This window comes from Monodelphis domestica, chromosome 1, assembly GCF_027887165.1.
Source record: "Monodelphis domestica isolate mMonDom1 chromosome 1, mMonDom1.pri, whole genome shotgun sequence".
NCBI lineage: Eukaryota > Metazoa > Chordata > Mammalia > Didelphimorphia > Didelphidae > Monodelphis > Monodelphis domestica.
Genome location: NC_077227.1, coordinates 507706226 through 507720123, shown reverse-complemented (window position 1 = coordinate 507720123; position 13898 = coordinate 507706226).

Sequence of the window (13898 nt, the reverse complement as noted above, 5' to 3'; positions counted from 1 at the left end):
CTACCAGGGTAAAGAGCACTGACTTTGGAGTCCAAGAACTTGGGTTCTAGTCCTGCCTCTGTGTGACCCTGGAAAAATGACAGCCTCTCTGGGCCTCAGTTTTCTTTATTTGTAAAGTTCAGGGGCTAGTTTATATTATTTTTTAATTGAAAATTTTTATTTAATTAATTTAGAATATTTTTCCATGGTTACATGATTCATATTCTTTCCCTCCCTTTCGGCCCCCCTCTGCCATAACTGACATGCAGTTCCACTGGGAATTGCAATCCACATGTGTCTTTGATCAAAACCTATTTCCATATTATTGATGTTTACACCAGGGTGATCCTTTAGAGTTCACATCCCCAATCATATCCCCCTTGACCCATGTGATCAAGCAGTTGTTTTTCTTCTGTGTTTCTGCTCCCACAATTCTTTCTCTGGATATGGATAGCTTCTTCCTCATGAGTCCCTCAGAATTTTCCTGGATCACTGCATTGCCACTAATGGAGAAGTCCATTACATTTGATTGTGCCACAGTGTATCAGTCTCTATGTACAATGTTCTCCTGGCTCTGCTCCTCTCACTCTGCATCAATTCCTGGAGGTTGCTCCAGTTCCCATGGATTTCCTCCACTTTATTATTCCTTTGAGCACAATAGTATTTCATCACCAACAGATACCACAATTTGTTCAGCCATTCCCCAATTGAAGGGCATCCCCTCATTTTCCAATTTTTGGCCACCACAAAGAGCACAGCTATGAATATTTTTGTAACAAGTCTTTTCCCTTATTATCTCTTTGGGGTACAAACCCAGCAATGCTTTGGGCATAGTTCCAAATTGCCTTACAGAATGGTTGGATCAATTCACAACTCCACCAGCAATGCATTAATGTCCAGGGCTAGTTTAAACACACCTCTGAAGTCCCTTCCAGGTCTGGATCTATGATATCTGGGTAACACTAGCCAATTCTCCTCTCCCACACTTCCACCCTCCCACCATTCTCTAACCTTTCTATGGTTCCTAGAAATTGTTTAATCATTTGCAGACTCTTAGTGACCCCATTTGGCATTTTCCTGGCAGAGATACTAGAGTGGTTTACCATTTCCTTCTCCAGTCCATTTTTCAAATTAGGACATGGAGACAAAGTTAAGTGACATTTCCATGGTCATACAGGGTCTGGGGCTGAATCTGAACTCAAGTCTTGTTAACTCCAGGACCAGGGCACTATCCACTGAACTGTTTTGCTAGCCGCCTACCCCACCCAAGGTGCCCCATCTGCCAGGTTTCTTTTGACCTTCCAGGGAATATTTGGCCCATCTGGGATTTCTCTTTGCCTCCTGGTTTCTCTAGTCTCTTTGAAGGCCAACTAAAGTTTCCCCTTCCCTAAGAAACCTTGGCCTTTAATTCCAGTGCCTTCCCCCTGTTAATGACTTCCTGTGTGTCTGGTCTGTATCTTGTTTGCATATGCAGGGATCCCTTCCACCCTGTACCCACTGGATCTAGAAAATCCCAGTAGGATTTTTTGGCCCTCCCGTTATACCAGAAAAGAAATCTGAATTTTTTTCTTTTTCTTCTCTAGGATGTTTACAGTAACTTATTGTAAAATTTTGGTTAAGTGTTTGGTCATAGGTTCTATGTAGGCCAATGTTAACATTTCTGGCCTTTGTGTCATCCACTGGCTTTTAGGTTCTTTTCATAAACTTTAACTTTTTATGTATCTTAACTTTAAAAAAGTCATATCTATTTATGGAATTAAAAGAAAAAATACATTGATATTATATTTTTGTATACTATCTATGCTTTTTACTATTTTATAATATATTTTATGCATTTCTGAGTTTTTAAACTTTTTCTGTGCCAGAAACTGTGAGGGGGAAAGTCCTGAGGTGGAAGGAATAGTTTTCTCGTTCTTTCCCCATCAGAGTGCCAATTCTCTGGGGCAGAGACAGCCTTTGCCTCTCTTTGCATCCCCAGCACTTAGCACAATGCTTGACACATGGTAGGCACTTAAATGCCTATTAATTAACTGATTTACTTTAAAGGGTATGGGGGGGCAGGGCAGCTAAGTGCCTCAGTAGACAGAGAGCCAGGCCCAGAGACAGGAGGTCATGGGTTCAAATAAGACCTCACACACTTCCCAGCTGTGTGACCCTGGGCAAGTCACTTAATCCCCATTGCCTAGCCCTTATCACTCTTCTGCCTTGGAACCAATACCTAGTATTGATTCTAAGATGGAAGGTAAGGATTTTTAAAAAAAGTATTACTGAAGACCCAAAGGGGCCATCCAGTGCTGGGAGCAACAGACCCCTTTATTTGGAATATTGAAGGAAAGGCCACATGGTTTAACTGGAAGAGGAGGCAGGGGCAACCAGAGAAGAATACTAAGGCAGCATCTCCTCCACACACAGATTAATACCTCCAAAACTGGATGGAGAAGGGATTTGAGCAGGGATGGCACCAAAAAGCCTACATCTCAATGGTCTTTTGGCCATGGCAAGAGGAAGGAATCCAGATTGGTCTAGAAAACAACTGCTCTCCAGGCATGGAACAACAACAAAAAATCTTAACCCCTACCTTTTACCTTAGAATCAGTACTGTCAATTCCAAGACAGAAAAGCCACAAGGGCTAGACAATAGGGTTTAAGTGACTTGCCCAGGGTCCCACTGCTAGGAAGGGTCTGAGATCAAATTTGAACCCGGGACCTCCTGGCACTCTATCCACTGTGCTACCCAGCTGCCAGACTCCCAGGAAACCAACTTTTGACCATTTGATAGACATCTTCATTCTGTGGGCCAAGGTGGGCTGCCATATTGAGGACACGTTGATTAATTTCCCACCTCAGATCACAGGCAAAGAGTAGCAATGACCTAGGTGGCTAGAAGCTTCAAACCTGAGAGGTACAGAAAGACTCCGGTCAGTGTGGAGGGAGTCTGTCCCCTGGAAGATTCGGTCCCTCAAACCAGAGCTTCTGCAGGTCTACCACAGGGGGTCACTGTGATTTAGCCATTTCATTCTGAATTCTTAAAGAGGATGCACTAGATGGAAGAAAGCGTGTCTGTGGGGAGTCAGGAATATCCAGAAAGGGGGAGTGGACCCTGGAACAAATGACTGAGAGATTGGTGTCAGGGTCTGAACAAACTCCGAGTGGGCATGACAGAAGTCACCTCCTGGAGCGGCTGGCCTCTCTCCCTCATCTGTGAATTCTCCTGGTCGGATGCCCAACTTCATAGGACGCCAAGCTGAGGGGGACCTTAGAAGGCATGTTGTCTAAACCTCTTATTTTATTTATGAAGAAACTGAAACCCAAGAGCTTAAGCGACTTACCCAGCGTTAATTTCATATCTAGTCAGTAGCAGATCTGGGACTCGAACCCAGAGACCCTGACTCAGGTATACCCTTTGGAGCCCTTGTACCATCACGTGGCCTTAGGTAGAGGAGATGCTTAAAGCAGCTTAGCCCTCGTGGGCTGGACTTCTTTCCAGGATTCAAAGCTACCCAGGAGACGGTCAGGTTGCCTTGGGAAGGTCCTTCCCTCCAGGGGTAATGTTCAGGGGACAGTGGGAGGTAAAGGGGGTTGAGTCTAAACCATGGACCTTAAATGCTGGGTCGACATGCTTTCTAAACAAACCACTTAATTTCATTGGGCCTCAGTTTCATCATCTGGTAAAATGAGGGGGGTTAAACTGGATGATGCTTAAAGCTCATCGTTTCTGAGTCCTCTGATTCTGTAATCTCATTGCTTAATCCTGCAGGACTGAGGAGCAATGGAAGGTTCCTCAGCAGGAGAGTCACTGAATTTTCCCAGTCCGTTCCCCCTCCTAATACCATAGAATGATAGATACATTAGAATGAAGAGCTAGGATGGGCTCTTCTTCAGTCATTTCAGCCATGTCTGACTCTTCATGACCCCATTTGAGGTTTTCTTGGCAGAGATACTGGAGGGGTTGGCCATTTCCTTCTCCAGCTCATCATACAGATGAGGAAACTGAGGCTAGCAGAGTGAAGTGACTTGCCCAGAATCACACAACTAGTAAGTATCTGAGACTATCTTTGAACTCAGAAAGATGAACTTCCTGATTCCAGGCACTACACTTTCTCCATTGTGCCACCTATTTGCCCATTCCAGAGAATGGACTCCAGAAATCATCTAACTTTATAGTAGGGAAGGGAGTGAGAGAGGTTAAATAATTTCTACAAGGACACACAGCCAAGAACCCTAAGCCTTTCCCCATTGGACTAAGCATAGACACAGACACAGACACAGACACACACACACACACACACACACACACACACACACACACATGCAAAAACTCCCAAATTAAGTAAAAATATACTGGGGGTAGCTAGGTGGCACAATGGAAAGAATGCTATGCCTAGAGTTGGGAGGACCTGAGTTCAAATCTGGCATCAGACATTTTCTGTGTTACCCTGAACAAGTCACTTAACCCTAATTGGCCTAGTCCTTGTCTTTCTGTTCTAGAGTTGTTACTGGAACAGAAATTAAGTGTTAATAAAAGAGTATAGAAGAAGTACTCTGTGAGGAGTCAAGACTACTGGGGTCAGGCTCCAGTTTTGCCATGAACTTGTGGTGCGATTACAGCCAAATTATTCCCCCTCCATGGCCTCAGTTTCCTCCACTTTCCCCCACTGAGGAAGGATTGAACTAGATAATTGCTAAGGACTCTTTTTTGTTCTAACAATCCATGGATCTACAAACCTGCTTAAACCGACATTGCAACATGACACGGAGGGTTAAATTCTGGAAGTCTTGGTAACTCTCTGACCTCGATCAAGGCACTCAGTGTCTGAGACCTTACCCTTAGTTTCCTCATCTATAAAATACGGGGGTTGGACCAGATGAGCTCTAAATATTACGGTTTTTCTATCTTATCCTTCGACTCTCCTGCCCTCTCTCAAACTGTCCTCAGTCATTGCTCTAATTCTCATCAATCCTATTGTATTGTAATGAATATTTTCAAAGTCCTTTTTCATGGTGTCATTGAACTCTCATTAGCCAAGTGAAATAGAAAGATGAGAATTATGATCCCGCTTTACAAATGAGGAAACGGAGGTCCTTTACCCAAGGTCACAAAGCTCATTAAATGTTTGGTCTTGGATGGATTGGGGGAATGGGATGAAAACGGTCCATCTGAAAATGGGAAATATTTGCTGCTGCTCTTTTTGGGTGGCAAAGAATTGGAAATTAAGGGGATGCCCATCCATGGGGGAATGGCTGCACACATTGTGGTATGTGATAGTGATAGAATACCATTGTGTTGTAAGGAATGATGAACAGGATGATTTCAGAAAGCTGGAAAGACCTCCATGAACTGACGTGGAGTGAAATGAGCAGACTCAGGAGGACATGGTGTGCAGTAAGCAATATTGTGGAATGATCAGCTGTGATAGACTTTGCGACTAACAGCAAAGCAACAATCCAGGACAATTGTGAGCCCTTATGAAAAAGGATGCTCTCCACCTCCAGAGAAAGGACTGTGGGATAGAAATGCAGATGAAAGCACAGTATTTTTCACCTGCTTATTTGGGGTTATGTTTTGGGATTTGAATTTTACAAGATTATTCACTTACAAAAAGGAATCTTGTAGAAATATGTTTTGTGCGATAATACATGTATAACCCAGAAAAAAATTTAAACACCTTTCGGGGGAAAATGATCCATTGGAAGTGGCTAGACTCCCACTGTCACAAGCCCTGGGACCACCCCAGAGAGCGAGTGCCCCCAAGAGTTTTGAGATCATGAAATGGTGAACTTTCTGGCCCTACTTTGGGTGGAGTGAGAGTGTGAGAACAGACATAACCAAGGGATGGTGAACCAAGATATAGACAACCAGTGCAGGCAGGACCTGGTAGGCTCTTCCTCCTTTGGCCCAAGTAAGGAAGCAGCCTCGTGTTTTTAAACCCCTACCTTCCATTTTAGAATCATTACTATGTATTGGTTCCAAGGCAGAAGAGCAGAAAGGGCTAGACAGTGGAGGTTAAGTGACTTGCCCAAGGTCATACAGTGAGGAGGTATCTAAGGTTAGATTTGAACCTAGGACCTCCTCTCTCTAGGCCTGGCTCTCAATGTCCTGAGTCTCTTAACTGACCCTGGCAGCTTCATTTTTAACTTGGCCAGAGTTGCTCAGCAGAGTCGCTGCCCCAGCAAAGACAGCGCTATGTTCCGGCAGGTGCATTGCACGGGACAATACCACCTTCTGCCACTAGATGGTGCCCAGGGATTGTTTGGACATGATCTTAATGCTGCAAGAATCTACAGAGACTGTCCCTTCTCAGCCGGGGCAGCTGGGTATGATGGGACCTATTCTGGATTTCAAATGAGAAGACCTAGGTTTGAATCTTGCTTCTGTCATTCAGTAGCCATGTGCTTTGTGCAAAGTCATTGCACCTGAGATTCCTCCTCTGTAACATGGGGAAACTAACCCTAGCTCTGTAAAATGAATAATATGGAAATCTTTTTTGAGTGATAACACATGTATAGCCCAGTGGAATTGCTTGTCAGCTCTGGGAGGGGGGAGGGAAGAGGAGAGGGAGACAAATGAATCATGTAACTTTGGAAAACTTATGTGGAAATTTGTTATTGGAATAAAATAAAGATTAAAAAAGCATAGAAATTTAAAATGGAAAAGAAGGAAGGAAGGAAGGAAGGAAGGAAGGAAGGAAGGAAGGAAGGAAGGAAGGAAGGAAGGAAGGAAGGAAGGAAGGAAGGAAGGAAGGAAGGAAGGAAGGAAGGAAGGAAGGAAGGAAATCACTGGTGAGAGCCTGTGAACTATAATTTTGAGTGAAGACTGGTCCACAGAGTGTCTTGAATCAAGGTAATTTTCTTTCAGAATGTGTGTGTGTGTGTGTGTGTGTGTGTGTGTGTGTGTGTGTGTGTTGTGAGGAGTGCCCCAGACACTGCAATCAGAAAAGGAAAATGAGGCTTAAAGAGAAGTGAGTTGTCTAAGGTCATGAAGTAAGAGGTATCACAAGGACTCGAACCCTCAACTCTTTTTTCCCCAGTATTCTTTCTGTTAGAGCTAGGGGGGACGTTAGAAATACTCTTGTCTAGTCCCATATGTGGGCATGATCTTTCTTTCCTTCTTTTCTTCCTTTGCCCCTTTCTTTTTCTTTCCTTTAGGCAGTTAGTGCTTTTAATAATTGGGTACATACCCTGGGTGGGTGGGAGTGGAGAGGGGAGATTGGCTAGCACTTGGGAAAGGGGCCCCTGAAGGAAGGCCTCCAGAGCTAGGCTAGACTAGGGATGGCTAAATTTGGACTGTAGGGGTGAACATAGCTTTGAAGATGGATAGCCTTTTATTGACAGGCTGAGGAAGAATGGATTTTCCATAAGTGGTGACTTTTCCAGATAGAGACTTAAACTGACGGAAAAATCAAGGAAATTTGACTCACAGTCAGAGGAATCCAGACTCAATTTCCCGGCCTTGGGGAAGGACTTTAGGCCTATTGCTGTTTTTTGTTCTCATTATAATTTTTCCTCAACCCTCTGCCCCTTCTTCTAGACTGCCCTCTCCCCTTCAATCCTATTAGTCCTGGGAGACTTCCCTCCAATCTGATTCCTTCTCTTTCAGGAAGACTTCCTGCACCATCTCAAGAATAGCACCCAGAGATTTCTACCCCTGAGAATCAGTGACTCCTATCAGAATCTTTCCTTAGAACTGTAAGGGAGGGGCAAGAGGGCAATTGAGCCCTGGGGCTTGGAAGAGGGAAGGTGGAGATTCTACGAAGAGGAAAAAGGACCCAGAACAGGAAGGCAGCAATATGTGGAAAGAGCCTTGGATTGGGAACTAGTCTCCCTTCTGCCCCTTTTGAGTTGCATTCCCTTGGATAGCTCTCTTCTTCCCTCCATGCCTTAGTTTCTTTATAAGCGATTCAGTTGGATTAGCTGATCTCTAAGATCTCTTTAAAGTTTGACATAAGGATTCTTGGGACTTGACTGGCTGTGTGTGTGTGTGTGTGTATGTGTGTGTGTGTGTGTGTGTGTGTGTGTGTGTGTGTGTGTGTGTAGGGGGGAGAAACAGAGAAAGAGAGAAAGGAAGGGAGAGAGAGAAGAAGGGGAAAGGGAGAGAAAGAGGAGGGAAGGGGGAGGGAGAGAGAGGGAGAGAATAGAAAGGGAGGGGGGAGGAAGAGAGGGAGGGAGACACACACACAGAGACAGAGAGAGAGACAGAGAGAGAGAGAGACAGAGAGACAGAGAGACAGAGAGACAGAGAGACAGAGAGACAGAGAGACAGAGAGAGACAGAGAGACAGAGAGACAGAGAGACAGAGAGACAGAGAGAGACAGAGAGAGAGAAAGAGAGAGACAGAGAGAGACAGAGACAGAGAGACAGAGACAGAGAGACAGAGACAGAGAGAGAGAGAGTGAGCAAGTTAATCTTCTAATAGGTGAAAACAACCCATGGAAGAGGAGGGGGAACCCAAAGCACCAAAACATGGAAATAATTTGGAAAGGAGATAGAAACTTGCATCCCAAGAGGTGAAGTGAAGTCACCAATCAGAGCCTGAGGTAGTTTTGGAAGCTTTTAGAATTATAGCATCTCAGAACTAGATGGGACCTTAGTTGCCATCTTGGCCAAATCTTAGCAGAGCAGAGATCTCTGCAGCAATCCTAGCAAGTGGTCGTCCATCCAACTTAATACCTCTAACGATGCCAAGCTCACATCTTCCCTAGTAAGCTACATTCCTCTTTGGGAACACAGGAGAGAAAAGCAGTGACTCCTTCCTGCTTTTTTTTGTGATTTGTGAAAACTCACCAGCTACAGCTAGAGCCTGGGACAAACTGTCTGTCCCTGGACCCCTTTTCCACAGACACACACACACACACACCTCCCTTTGCCTGCGATGCCCAGCTGAAATAACAAAGATCTGGAGCCAATAGGGAAGTAGGTCAGAGGGCATTGCCCTAGGAGAATTGTGTTCGTGGTGATGAGTGAGATTGGGTCAGGCAGGTGGTCCTTGGCAGGGTTGCCCCTGAATGGTCAGCAGCCAGGAAAGTTTGAGTTTCTTGGAATTTTCCAGATCATGAAGTGTTACCTCTCCATCCCCGCCACGCAAGTCATCTGTCTCGATGTGAACAAGGTAGGCCTTTGCTGAAAGTTTCTGATTGTGTCTATCTTGCCAATCTCTCCTTTTCTGAACTAAGGTGGGGGAAGGAGGGTGGAGGGTGGATGCTGGGAGTCATAGAACGCTAGTCCTGGCCCAGCCCTTACAACCCAGCCTCTCCAGAGTCTGGCTATGGCCTGTCTTTCCAGCTGTATTTTACATTCATCCCATTCTCACCCTCCCTTACAGCCACACTGTCCCGCTTGCGGCTCTGTGCATTGGGCTTTCCATCTCCCATTTGCACAGGCCGTCTGAAATGCATTCTTTCATATCCCCACTTCCCAGAACCCCCAGGCTTCGTCAGCGTTCAGAGAAGATACCACTCACTGCTTGTAGGAGACCTTTCTAGATCCCCCCAGGTAGTGCGCTCCCTTTCCCAAAGCCATATCTGAAACTGGGCAAACAGGGCTTTGTCCCAGGTGCCAGTGTCTTCAGGTGGTCTGCACAAAGGTGTTTGCTTTCTGGAGAGAGGGACGCGTCTGGAAGGCCATCCTTGAGCCGTATCTGGGGCGCGCTCCCTTCCAAATTCCAAAGAGTAGCAAGCCCACAATCCCATTGCACAGGACCTTTTCCCTTAGACCCCCCTTCTCCTCACAATTTCCATAAGGACTAATGCTAGTGAACAGACAGTCCCCTTCTTACCAGTTCTCCTGTATCCTCTGTCAGAATGTCCTCTTTGCGGGTGCCTACTTAACCTCACCTCCATTGTTGTTGTTTTTTAATTTGGACAATTTTAATTAATTAATTAAGAAATTTTTCCATGGTTCCATGATTCATGATCTTTCCCTCCCCATCTCCCATAGCCAACGAACAATTCCACTATCTTCATTGATTTTACCCCTAGTGAAAAACATTTCTTCTTGGTACAGCTGGGTGGCTCAGTGGATGGAGAGCCAGGCCTAGAGAAAGGGGTTCAAATCTGGCATCAGACACTTCCTAGCTGTGTGACTCTGGGTAAGTCACTTAACCCCCCTTCCCTAGACTTTGCTTCTTCTGAGTCTTAGAACCGATACATGGTATTGATTCTAAGATGGAAGATGAAGGTTAAAAAAAGAGAGACCAAAGAAAAACATTTCTTCTTTAACCATCAAGCAGCAGAGAGCGATTCACCGGGTAGCCCCATGCTCATTCTGGTCATCTGCACGTGTCTTCCCTAAAGCAGCTATACTGGCTAAATATTGTGCCCTCTACAAGAGAATCGTCAGTCTGTCCCCACAGCCTGGCCTCTGCTCATAGAGCGGCCCTGACTTCTTGTCAAGGAAGAGGCTTGCAGACATACCCAGCAGGATTAACTCTGAGAGGGGCAGCTAGGTTTCTCAGTGGATAGGGCTCTAGGACTGGAGATGGAAGGTCCATGGTTCAAATCTGGCCTCAGATATGTCCCAGCTGTCACTTAAGTGCAATTACCTAGCCCTTACCTCTTTTGTACTTTGGAACTAATACTTAGTCCTAATTCTAGGGAAGGGTTTTTTTCTCTTTTTTTTAAACCCTTGCCTTCCATTTTGGAGTCAATACTGTGTATTGGTTCCAAGGCAGAAGAGCTATAAGGGCTAGGCAATGGGGGTGAAGTGACTTGCCCAGGGTCACACAGCTAGGAAGTGGCTGAGGCCAGATTTGAACCTAGGACCTCCCATCTCTAGGCCTGGCTCTCAATCTACTGAGCTACCCAGCTGCCCCCAAAGGTTGTTTTTTTTTAAAGGATTATCTCTAAGCCTCCACTCATTAGGGAAACCGCACCTCCTTTTGACCCTGCTGTATTCCAATGAATGGCACTCCATGTTGCCGTAGGGTGATTAATTGGTCATTTTTAGGCAGCTAGGAGTCACAAAGATCCAAATTCAAATATGGACCCAGATACTTACTAGCTGTGTAACCCCGGACAAGTCATTTAACTTCTGTTTGCCTCAGTTTCCTTAGCTGTAAAATGAGGATAATAATAACACCTATCACAGTTATGAAGTTGAAATGTGTAATAACTGTAAAGTGTTTACAGTAAATGCTACATCAATGTTAACAATGGTTATGTTTTTTTTCCCATACTCCTTTGGGAAGCTTATGCAGAGGAGTGGCTAGGCACAAAGGTCGGCATGCGATTATAGCCTTTTCACACAAAGTTAGGCTACTCAAACCTCCCACCATTTCTAGGCTTGGAACATTTTCTATGGTTTTCCCCTTTACCTTTTGAAGTTTCTATAGTTGAGCTTTGGCAGGACCTTCAGTTTTTGCTGGTTTCCCTTCCCTTCTCTCCTCCCTTAAGGAGCAATAAGCAAATCAACAGTAGATAATAACTTATAACCCAGGGTGTCGAGCTGGGAGGGACACTAAGAATCGTCAAGTGCAATAGAGAGAAGGCCAAGGAAAGGACGGGGACTGCCCAAGATGATAAATTTACTGAGATTCTGAGCCAGAATCTGTGTCTTTGGACTCTGGTGTCTGTCCTTTTTTTTTTTTTTAGTATGGCCTGATTGAGAGACATTGGCTTGATAGAAATAGTCGTGGTCTTGGTGTCAGAAGATTTATATTCAAGTCCTAGTGCTGAGATGTATAACTCTCTGAGCCTCAGTTTCCCCATCTGTAAAAAGGGGGCAATCATCTTTGATTTTCTTCTTCATGATCTTCTATGTATTTCTTGGGATTATTGTGAGAAGAGCGCTTTGTAAATTGAATTCTTTTTGGTGATAGACGGTGAATACACATCCCATGACGGAAGAGAAAGCCAGATGATGGAGGAAGACTGTGATGGGGTGGACTGTAGAGATGGGAGGGAAGTTGTCCTGAGAGGATAAGCTGGCTATAGATAAATGAAGGCTGGCTGGACCATGTTAGAAGTCCTTCAGAAACCCTTCACTCTCGAGCAAGGGTGAAGCCCGTCTCTGATCCAGCCCCCCTCAAGACTGGGTGTACAGAATCTTCTATCTGCCAGACTCAGGAATGGTTTCCATATTTGTTCGAATTTGTCTATTTTATTTTCCAGTTTAAATATTATTTTTTCATCTGTGGCTTTGGAGGATGGAATTTTGATGGGAGGCAAAAAGGGAATCACTCAGCCACCCTCTGAGAGCTTTTCCTGAGTCTTATGATGCCCCTGGCTCTGCTCCCAGGCTTGGGGAAGCCTCGGAACATACATTGGACTCCCTGGGGGAGGGGAAGCCATTCACTCTACCTCAGAGGAAGGTTCCTACGTCTATACCTAGATAAAGTATTAGGCAGCCCTTCAGTTAGCCGATAAGCATTTATAAAGTGCCTACTATGTGTCAGGGACTGTGCTAAGTCCCCCAGCATATAAAGAAAGATAGATAACGGTCCCTAGCCTCAAGGAGTGTGCATTCCAGTGGTTAACAACATGTAAATAACCAGCTGCATGTAAGACATAAACAAGGTAGAGGGGGGCGTCTTAGTTGGACGGTTTCACTTTTTGTTGTTGTTGTTAGCGGACATGGGACTGAGAAGACTGTTACGAGTCAAGCGCATGTAAACCTTTAGACATTACAGAAATGTGAGCTGTTATGGCCAGGGGAAAGAATCTTTCCTCCTAGTCACTTGGGCTTGAAACCCTTGAGTCGTCCTAGACTCTTCTTTCCCCCACCCAACCACCTAGAGATTCCCTCTCTACCTCTCTCATCTAGCTCTTCTTCATTTTGCATGGCCGCCTCTCTAGTTGGACTCCCATCATCTTACACAATGACTGTGTTGCTGTTGTTGGTCGTTTTTCAGATATGTCTGACTCTTCATGACCCCATTTGGGGTTTTCTTGGCAGAAATACTGGACTAGTTTGCCATTTCCTTCTCCAGCTCATTTTACAAATGAGGAAACTGAGGCAAACAGAATGAAGTGACTTGTCCAGGGACATATAAGTAGTATGTGTCTGAGGATGAGGAGTCTTCCTGACTCTCCATCCACTGTGCCACCTAGGTGCTGCCTCCGTAGCAGTCTCCCTGGGCTCCCTGCCTCCAGTATCTCCCTTCTTCAAGCCATCTTTCACAAAGCTGACAAAGTTCCTTTGCTTGAAAATCTTCAATGGCTCCCTATTGCCAATTACAATAAAATATACGTTGGTTACTCAACATTGAAGCCTTCTACTATCTGACTCTGGGGAACCTTCTGGTGTCATTTCCCATCACTCACCTTTATTCCATCCAAACAGGACTACCAACTCTTCACTGACGGTGAAATGCTCTCTTCTACTTCAGAGCATGGCAGAGGCCACACTCTTATCATCCTTTCAGACCAGAATACTTATTTGCTTTCAGACCATGTCCTCCTCAAATATTACCAGTGTCCTTTGTCCATGTTCAGTCAGATCCTGTCTTGTGTTAGGTAAATGTCATGATTCCCTCCTTCCCCCTCGACCCAGATAATATCAACGTCTTTTCGACAGGGATATAGTTATTTTTATCTTTTTATTCCTGGCCCTTAGTATAGCATCTTGTATAGAATAGGGACATAATAAATGTTTGTTGAATTTAACATAGTGGAAGACCTAGAGTTGGTTTTTTTTTTCCCAGTTCTAGATTACTACATGATGCTGGGCAAGTCTCTTCTCTCTGTGTATTAGTTTCCTCATCTACAAAATGAGGGATTTGGACTAAAATATTTCTGAAGTTCCTCCAGCTCTGGGTCTCTGAGAATTGTTTCAGTAGAGAAAAGGTCTAATTCTGTTTGTTTGTTTTTTTCTGGGTTTGCACAAGGGGCAAGGGGTCCAGTGCACGAGAAGGAGGAATTTGTGCCTCTCTGGTCATCACAGCAGGACTATAGTCACAAAAGGGCAGAAAGGAGATAACCCACAAA